At 37.6% G+C, this 10,410-nt stretch overlaps 1 protein-coding gene across 5 annotated transcripts in view; it reads left to right on the top strand.

Moving 5' to 3' along the window:
- Positions 1–9,745: 9,745 nt before the first annotated feature.
- NIPBL (NIPBL cohesin loading factor) overlaps positions 9,746–10,410 on the top strand; it is a 233,476-nt gene continuing 232,811 nt past the window's right edge. For 4 of the 5 annotated variants that reach the window (XM_089496474.1, XM_089496496.1, XM_089496456.1 and 1 more), the window contains exon 1: positions 9,746–9,846. The gene's annotated coding sequence lies outside the window, so the exon portion shown is untranslated. Of the gene's footprint in view, positions 9,847–10,042; positions 10,205–10,410 lie in introns of those variants that run through there. The other variant, XM_089496468.1, reaches the window with a different exon arrangement.

Genomic DNA, 10,410 nt, shown 5'->3' with positions numbered 1-10,410 from the left:
TGTGTGTGAGTGAAGCATTTGGGTACTGGATAGCTGCAGAAGCCTAAAGATTTGCACTGGTACTTATCAGTATTTTTGTAAAAGATTCACACCATATACTTCCTGTCCTAGACTATTTCTCATGGATTTCTGGGATTAGCTGCAACTTTTAAAATCCAGGGCAGTAGGTGATTTTCCTCCCTCTCCCAGGAGTTTCTGAAATAGGCAGAGATAAATTTCCATGTTTGAAGTTTATTATGAACAGCCAGTTTCACTGATGACGGGTTGAATAGGACTGTGACCTCTGCCAAGAGATTTCCTTGGACCATCATTTTCTAGAGTTTCAACCTTCTTTCTTTCTGTTTGTTTTAATTTGAAGTATTTATTAAAACAGTGTTGGCATCATTCAGATGTTACTTTCCCCTCATGTACCAGTGTTGGACATTTTAGTGCTCCAAAGTTATGTTTTGTTGCAGTATCAAAACAAAACTGGACCTACAGTATAGGCATTCTGTGAAAATATCACTTTCACAGTTGTAAATAATGTTCCCAATTTTCAACTACATTCCACATAGAATTTATTTTCTGCAAACAGAAAAAAAATCTGGGACCAAAATTGTCCCAATATATCTGTAGATGTTTTGTGATTTTGGTGCTATCTTGTTGCAACTAATAAAATAACTTTTTGTCCTTATTAGTGTCCAATTTTATTTAACCATGAGGTAGCAAAGCAGAGACGACATGCTCTGCTCGGTGGTACTTTGCCCTGTTCAAGGAAAACAAAGATATACTGAAATTCACTGGGATTAGGAAACATTCCTCAATTTGAGAAGTGTATGTTTTATTTAATTGTTTCTTTTTTTTATTTTACTTTTGTTTCTTCTTGTGTTTTTGGGCTCTAGGTATTTGGTGGAATGGAGACACTGGATATTGCACACATAAACACTTGGAAATTGTACCTTTTTATACCCAAAATACATTGGACTGGGTTTTCCATTAGGGTCAGAAAATAACCAGCAACTGAGTGCAAGGGTTTTTTTTTAACCTGAGTGCATGAATGGAGGAGAAAACACTACACTTTCAAGAGTTTTGAGAATCTGAATAATGAAACATAACTAAAAGTTTAATTTAGGCTCAGTTCACACTCTTCTGGAAAGGATGTCCTTGGAGGATCTGGAAGTAGGTGAGCACTACCACCTTCATTAATACTCCCTTTTCTAGGCACAGTGTGCAAACCTATGGTGGCTGAGCAACTTCACACTTTATTTATTTATTTATTTATTTATTTATTTATTTATTTATTTATTTGTATTAACAAAAACATCTAAATTTACACTCCAAATAAATACATTCTGAAAATCAAAAGAGAGTGTTTTTTTTAAAAAAAAAAATCTTGAAGTAAACAAGATTTTGGCTCCTTTTCAATGTGGTTTCAGGCCAGGGTTTGGCATTGTAAGTCTTGGTCTCCTTGAGTGCAACTTCGAGACTTGCTGTGTGAAAGAACTGTGCAACTTCTATTTCACAATTAGCCTTCAAAGATGCTACAAGATCCCTCTGCATACTGATATTCCAGACAAACATGGCAATGTCCCTGAATTCTACTCTGGGTGAAAGACCCAGGGTGTATTGCCCTGCTGATCCTCTTGCTTCTCTCTCCAGCTTTTGGTACCATTGGCCATGGAATTCTATTGGACCAGCTTTGAAGGATGGGAATAGGAGGTGGTTCTGTTCACACCTGTGGCTACATTTCCAAAAAGTGACATTATACGATGCCTTTTCCAAGGTTATTGTATTGTGGGATATCACAAGGTTCAACGTTATCTCCTATGCTGTTTAATATTTATTTGATGCCACTAGGTGACATCATCAAAAGTTTGCTAATGACTAATGCTAATCAGTATGCTAATGACAGTCAGTTCTAGTTCTCCATGTTATCAGGTCAGCTGGAATTGTGCAGATTCTGGACCAGTGTCTGGATGCTACATTAGGCTGGATGAGGATCAGTAAATTGAAGAAATAAGACAGAAGCTCTAAAGTGGTTCCTGAGCCTGGAGATTGGTAAGTGACATGTTACAGTCCTGCAGAAAGAGTAGGTGCACATGTTGGGAGTATAATTGGCCCTTGGTATCTACTGCCATTTGATTCCAGGACCTCCTGTGGATACCAAAATCCATGGATGCTCAAGTCCCATTAAATATAGTGGCATAGTAAAATGATGTCCCTTATATAAAATGGCAAAATCAAGGTTTGCTTTTTAGAGTTTATACTGTATATTTCTAAAGTATTTTCAAGCCATGGGTGCTTGAATCTGTGGATTAAAAATCCTGGACGTGGACCTATGTACTATTAGGTCCATGTGTCTCACTAGAAGCCAGTGATGTAGGTTCAAATTGTCTGATCTTTACTTGAGTTGGACTCAAGCCATTTCACTGACTTGACTTGGGCTTGACTCTGCCATAAATGAAGCACTGACTCGACTCAAGACTTATACATTTTTAGCTACTGACTTCCTGGCCTTGGAGAAGAAAAAGGAGGAATCTTCTAAAACATTTCCTAGCAACAGGCAAGACTCCCCCTTCAGAGCTTGGGAAAATTTTCTTGGAGGGAAACAGCAAATCAGTTTGGCAACAGGCTTGAGGTGGAAGGATCCTCTAATCTAAACCATAAGGCTCATGACAGTCTCCTTGCGTCTTCTCTTGATACATTTGGATTGTGTTGCTCAGGTTAGCATCTCTGTAGCCAGCCTGCAACCTCATTTCCTCTTTGCCCTTCCTTTTGCCTTACTCTTCACCAGGAACCTCCCTAGATTTCCAACCCACCCACCCCTAATAATCAGCCAAGGTGTTCAGTCCTTTGCCTAACTTTTCTGTTAATGTTGACTCCCAGACTTGAGACTCAACTTGAGACTTGACTTGAGACTTGGAGTTAGAGAGTTGAATACATCACTGGGAACATATTTTATTAGCCCAACAGCTATGGCCACTGCACTGATAACTTCCAGCTTAGACTACTGCAATGCACTCTACATGGGTCTGCCTGAAAAGATTATTCAGTCGAACAAATAGGAGATTTTCACATGCGGATGGCATAGGGATGCAATCGCTCCCCCATCCTTATCCTGTCCTTAACCCATCTGTGACTGTGATGGCAGGAAAGGCTTTCAAATTGTAGCATCAATCCCACCATTAACCAGTCATTAAAGTGACATTGCATTAATGTGAACTTCCATTAATACAAAATGCCGGCTAATGTCACTTTAATGACAGGATAATGGTAGGATAATGATGGGATCTGCGCATCTTCATTTGAAAGCCTTTCATGTGATCACTGTCGTTCATGTTTCCTAGATGGGATAAGCACAAATCCCATCTGAAAGTCCTTCCCACAATTATGCAGGAAAGATGGGAAAATGATGGGAACGGGACAGGACATCCTTCGTCTGATAATCTCCATAGCAACTAAACTGCTAACAAGAACATCTAACAGAAACCATGTAATACAATATTTTAAATAATTGTACAGATTTTGTACAGATAAAAAAAAATGTAGAGGTATTGTACTGATTTTAAAAATGTAGATGTACTGGCCTCTGGTCTGAATTCAAGGACCTGGTGATGACATTTAAAGCCCTAAATCAGGGTTCGGCAACCCCCGGTCCGCGGGCCGGATGTGGCCCGCGGAGGCGGCAGGACTGGCCCCAGCCTGGTCCAGCTGCCGCCGTCGCCTCCTCCTCCTGGGCCGCTTGACCACGCTGCCCTTCTCCTCCTCCCCTCCACTGCACGGAGGAGGAAGAGGAGGGCGTTGTGACCTGGGGCAGAGGAGGCAAAGGGGGAAGCCCCGCGCCGCCCTCCCCACCTCCCCACACGGGCCCGCACCGGCCTCCCCGCCTCCCTGCGCGAGCCTGTGCCGCCCACCTCCTTCTCCTCTGTCTCCTCCGCCTCGCCCCCAGGCCGCGCGGCGCATGGAGGGGGGAAGAGGAAGAGGAGGAGAAGAAAGAAGAGGAGGAAGAGGAGGAGGGGGAGCAGAAGGAGGAGGAGGAAGAGGAGGAGGGGGGAGCAGAAGGAGGAGGAAGAGGAGGAGGGGGAGCAGAAAGTGGAGGAGGAAGAGGAGGGGGAGCAGAAGGAGGAGAAGGAGGAGGAGGAGGAGGAGGAGGGGGAGCAGAAGAAGGAGGAAGAAGAGGAGGAAGGAAGAGGTGGTAAGTGGCCAGAGGCCTCAAACTTTTTAAAATTTTTATTTTGGGTGCTTTTAATGCTAACAAGTCTCCCTTGGTTTGACAATGATAGTGTGATGATGATGATGATGATATGAGTCAGCTTGAGAGGCATGCAGGCACTGTTTCTTAAGCCGAGAGAGTGTCACCTTCCAAAGTGTGTTTTGGGTGCTTTTAATGCTAACAAGTCTCCCTTGTTTTGACAGTGATAGTGTGATGATGATGATGATATAAGTCAGCTTGAGAGGCATGCAGGCAATGTTTCTGAAGCCAAGAGAGTGTGACTTTCCAAAGTGCCTTTTCTGTGTGTTTTTGGTTCTTTAATGGTGATATTGATATCAGAAAGCCTCTGAGGCAAGGCCAATGTAAATTGCTGTGATTTTTACAAACTCATGTGCAGTGAAGAAAAACCAAAGTCCCTTGACCAAGTACACACTTCTGAGAAGTACACTTGGTGCAAGAACTGTGAAACCACCTTGACATGTTCAATATGCATAGCCATGTGAACCCATGTTCAGTGTGAAACCCAAAGAGTTTGGTTATGCAATAAGCCTCTGAAATATGCAAGAGGCCATCTTAAGTAAAGCCATGTCAAATGCCCCAATGTGCTGTTTGGAATGGGGGGAGGGGGGTTGGCCAGAAAGGGAAGTACATTTCTGTCATCTGTCTAGGAATAATGCCCAAATGCCTCCATTTTGATCATGCCTAAGAGACATGCATTTATATTAACATTTTTTAAAAAGCATCCTCCATTTTCTCATGTCCTCCATTTTTAAAAAATGTGTCCTACATTTGAAAATGTTGTCCTATATTATTTAATTATTCATTTTTGGGTTTGCCCCCCCCACCCCCATTGTCTGGGGGACACCAACCCAGCCCCCGGCTCAAAAAGGTTGCCTACCCCTGCCCTAAATGGCTAGAAATTTCAGGATCTGTACTTCTCCTCAAACGGGGCTCAGCAATGGCCCCTTTCATCCTGGAGAGAAGTGACCAGTGGGGTCCCACAGGGGTCTTCCCTGGGCCCAGTGCTATTCAACATCTTCATCAATGACTTGGATGACAGAATTGGGGACATACTCATCACATTTGCAGATGACACCAAATTAGGAGGAATAGCTAATACCCCTGAGGACAGGATCAAAATTCAAAATGATCTAAATAGACTTGAAAGCTGGACCAAAGCTAACAAAATGAAATTCAACAGGGAGAAATGTAAGGTACTGCACTTAGGGAGGAAAAATGAAATGCACAGATATAGGATGGGGGACACCTGGCTGAACAAGATTACGTGTGAAAGGTATCTGGGAGTCCAAGTAGACCATAAATTGAACATGAGTCAACAGTGCGATGTGGCAGCTAACAAGGCCAATGCGATTTTAGGCTGCTTCGACAGAAGTATATTATCTAGATCAAGGGAAGTAATAGTGCCACTCTATTCTGCTCTGATCAGGCCCCATCTGGAATATTGTATCCAATTCCGGGTACCACAATTTAAAAAGGATGTTGAGAAACTGGAGCGTGTCCAAAGGAGGGTGACTAAAATGATGAAGGGTCTGGAAACCTTGCCCTATGAGGAACGACTTAGGGAGCTGGGGATGTTTAGCCTGGAGAAGAGAAGGTTAAGAGGTGATATGATAGCCCTGTTTAAATATTTGGAGGGATGTCATATTGAGGAGGGAGCAAGCTTGTTTTTTACTGCTCCAGAGATTAGGACCTGGAGCAATAGATGCAAGCTACAGGAAAAGAGATTTCACCTCAACATTAGCAGGAACTTCCTGAGTAAGGGCTGTCCGACAGTGGAACACACTCCCTCAGAATGTAGTGGAATCTCTCTCCTTGGAGGTCTTTAAACAGAGGCTGGATGGCCATCTGTTGGGGATGCTTTGAGAGTTCCTGCATGGCAGAATGGGGTTGGACTGGATGGCCCTTGTGGTCTCTTCCAACTCAATGATTCTATATGCCTGTCCAAGTACAGAGACCCCGCCATACGCTTTGTCCCACCAGTTGCAGCAATACATTGTGTGAGGACATAGGAAAAGACTTTCTCTATTGTGGCATCCTGTTACGTTATGTTCTCCCTTTGGAAGCCCAATTGGTGCCAGGTTAAAATATGTTTTTTTTTATCAAAGCCTTTGGGTCCGATAATTTTACCTATATATGTACAGCCTTTAAACAGTTTTGATTTGTTAAATTGTTTAATAAGGTTTAAGAAGTTTAAAATTATTCATCATTGTTTTAAATTTGTTTTCCTGATTTGTTTTAAATTGATGTATCTGTATACTTCCCTGAAATGTTTTGATAAAGGGTTGACTGTAAATGTGTTTATTACAGCCGACCCTTTATCAAAAGATTTCAGGGATTTATGCAAATAAATCCATTTAAAGCCATCCAGAAAAATATATATATATATAAATTTAGGCTGCAAACTGAGACTGTATCCACAGGGCAGAAGTAATCTGGTTTGACACTACTAACTGCCATGGCTCAATGCTGTGGATTTCCTGGAATTGTAGTTCTGCTCTGGTGCCCTAACAAACTAGTTCCCAGAATTCCATAGCGTTGAGCCATGGCAGTGAAAGTGGTGTCAAACTGGATTATTTTGGCTGTGTGGATACAGCCTAAGTCCCCATTAACTCAAAACTCATCAGTGTGTATTGGATTGCAGCCTTAGCTGAAAGTTAACCCATTATATAGAGAAATATTACTTTTGAGTGATCAAGCACTGGATCAGGCTTTGAATCTTGAAATCAATTGTTGCTTAGCAATTTTTATAATTTACTTATTTAGATCTGAACTTTGATAAAGTACTGTCTGCTTAAGGAAAATGAGTCCCAGTAATGATGTTACACAAAATGCATGTATACACCAGAACGTATACATAAAACATTAGTGTGTCAGAAATATATATATATATATACACACACACACACACACACACACACATATCACATGAAAAAATGCACACTTTGTTCTTAAGATATATTTTGTTTCTATCCTTTATACGGTTACCTTAACACTGTCTCATTACACAGTTAAAAATTACATCGTGAAAATGTGCTTACAACTGTTTAAAAATGTATAAATCTGTAAACTTGAAAGCCAATAATAATAAATTGATCTTAAATCAGAAATATTTTTGTTGAATACAATGGATGCAAACACAGAAAAGAAATACGGTAAAATTATATTTTATATGTTATCAACATCTAAGTTGGTGTTTGCAAAAGTTTGGAAATCACATAATATACCCACAACTGAAGACTGAATAATAATAAAAACTATGAGAAGTGATGGAATCAGAGAAATTGACAAGATGTTTACAAAATCAACAGACTCATAAATTTGTAAAAGATTGGGCGGAAAGTATAGATCAGAATTGGGGAAATTTAAAAGAAAAACAAAGGAGAGATTTATAGCATTATAGTTTGATAGAGCTTGTTAGAGATAAGAGTCAATTGCACACTGAATGTGTTATTACTTTTATCTTAGGAATTTAGTGCGAGATTCATTAATAAACCCCTCAAAATCCCTTCATTGCTCAAGTGATAAGTACAAAGAAGTCTTTTATTTATTTATTTATGATAGATGGTAAGATCGTGTAGTATCCATGTTACTGTGATTTATACCTGCATTGTAAAAACTAATAAAATGCATAGTTTAAAAAAGGAAAGAATCTCAAAGTCAAAGAATAATATATATATTGACCTACTAGGGAATGGTTTTGAACATAAGTAACTTAAGATAAAGATCGTCAGGTAAGGAGCACCTTGGAAACTAGTAAAATAAAGACATTAAAGATGTACAAAGGTAAAAACACGAATGGGGGGGGGGGATTCCTAAAGGATGGTAGACAAGAAGTATTGAATGGCAGGTGAATTAGAGAATAAATGAAGGGATGGAAGGATTTTAAAGTTAGGTGGAGCATACTTAATATTTATTTATTTATTTATTTATTTGAAAGATGAAAAAAATGACAGAGGAATGGAAAATAAATACATGGGAAATCATCTATGAAGATGACTTTTGTTAACATTGTAAAGCAGGATGTTTAACAACTGAGGAATGCTTTTGTATATGTATTTTTTAATGTTAAAATTATTTAGAAAATCTTGTTTTATTATTTAAAATTATTATTATTTATTATTATTATCATCATTAAAATATTTTTTTAAATGAGAGAAGCTATGAGCTTTGATATCATAACATCTATTAAGGAAAGATATGGAAGATAATTGGAATTGTTTTAAACAATTTGGAAATAAAAAAGATCGAGATCTGGTCAAAATAAGCAAACTTTTTTGAACTAATCTTACTGAACACAAATCTTTGGAAGAATAATAGAATAATAACAGAATACAGCTATTATCACGTGACAACTAGTAATACAGGGAAAAACATACATATTATATATTATAATACCTTGAATTAACGTTAATAAATGGAAATTTATAGAACATAAATGGTATAACTTTAAAAATATAAAAAAGGAGAAAATCTAGAACTTTTGTTTTTATAAGGTGAATAACTGATGAAGGAAGATGTATAACATAAAAAGTTAATAACTATAGTTTACAAATAAGTAATAATAATTTGTAAGCCACTATGATAGCCTTTTGGCTGAAAAGTGGTGTATAAAGAAATAAATATTATTTTTTCATATTATTATTATTATAAATAAATAAATAAAAATTTTATTTGTATACCGCCCTTCCATCGATCAGGGCGGTGAACAACACAATAACAATACAGAAACACCATAAAAATACAATACAGTCATATTAAAAACAAAATTAAAATTAATGAATAAATAAAACTTTTATTTGTATCCCGCTTTTCTGTAATAAAAACAAAGCGCCTAACAATTAAAATATCCTCACGCAAAATTTTATATATATATATATATATATATATATATATATTACAACATCCCCCCCTTAAAAAAGAATTAAACATATTACAGTTAAAAATCAGAGTTTTAAAATATCTAATTAAAATAAAATAAAATAATCTATTTATGTTCAATGGTCTAAGTAGGTGTTTTGTTTTTGTTTTAACAAGTGTTTGTAAATGTATGTAACAGTATGTAATTTGTATTACAATAATACAAATTAAAAAAATTAAATTAAAAAACTTGTTACAATTAAACAATTAAAACTTCACATAAAAACCATATAAAATTACAGACATTAAAATAATGTAATTAGTAATAAATAATTGGTTATTAGACCAAAATCAAATTCATTCTCCATCCACTGACACACAAAATAAGCCCAAATCAACTTCAGTTTCATCATGATGCTGAGAGGAACTATACTGGAATGTTCCATTAGCCAGAAGAAAAGGGGGGTCACTTCTGTTTATCCATTAATTAATTAATTAATTATTCTAACCATAATTGTACGAATGAATTCACCACACCCTTGTAAATACTGTAAGGTGTACATATATGAAATAAAATTGTTAAACCTGAGGTAAACATATGTTATTTTTGGGGGGGGAAGTGCAGTAGAATAGTCTGGCTGTTGGTTGAGGGGAAGAAAAAGGAGCTTTCCTCAAAGGAAGAGAACATGCCAGAAAGTTTATAAGGGGCAGAAGTCATTCCTAGAAGAAATCACAAACCCAGTTTAACTATTTTGGGGATATTAAACATCCAGGAGGTGTGTTTGTTGTGGCTGCCTTTGACATAACTACCTCTGCTTTTTCTTTAATTCAGGAGTAGGTTTTCCTCACGATAACAATGAGGCAGAAAGGGACAAAAACAGAACATACTTTGCTTTGAATGTTGTTCACTGGGGACAGCTTACATTATAAATATAATGAATGGTGCCATGGTGCCCCAAATACAGAAATACAGAATATCCGCTTAAAGGATACAAACACAATATATCTGACATAAGTCTAAAGTGTCCACTTTTACATGAAATACACACACGCACACACACAGAGTTCTGAGACACTAATGTTTTTTATGTATGGATTTTGGTGTCTGAAAAGCATCTGCCATAAGTATAAAGGGTAAAGTGTATAAACTGGTTATTTGGGGAAAAAATTCAAATATTTCTAGGTACGATTTGAAGTTTTATTCTGAGGCGCTATGGAGAAGAAGTGTGAAATTTATCAGAGACTTTAACTAAACTCTATAGGATTTTCAGTGTTCAGGGATAAGGGACTACTTTCCTAAGGAAATAAATGCTGTTCTCTGTTTTTTAAAAAAATATTTT

This window comes from Sceloporus occidentalis, unplaced genomic scaffold (assembly GCF_023333645.1).
Source record: "Sceloporus occidentalis isolate IW3139 unplaced genomic scaffold, rSceOcc1.0.p SCAF_1, whole genome shotgun sequence".
In the NCBI taxonomy this organism is placed as follows: domain Eukaryota; kingdom Metazoa; phylum Chordata; class Lepidosauria; order Squamata; family Phrynosomatidae; genus Sceloporus; species Sceloporus occidentalis.
Note: the sequence above shows the minus strand (reverse complement) of the source record. Positions and strands in the feature narration are given on the sequence as shown.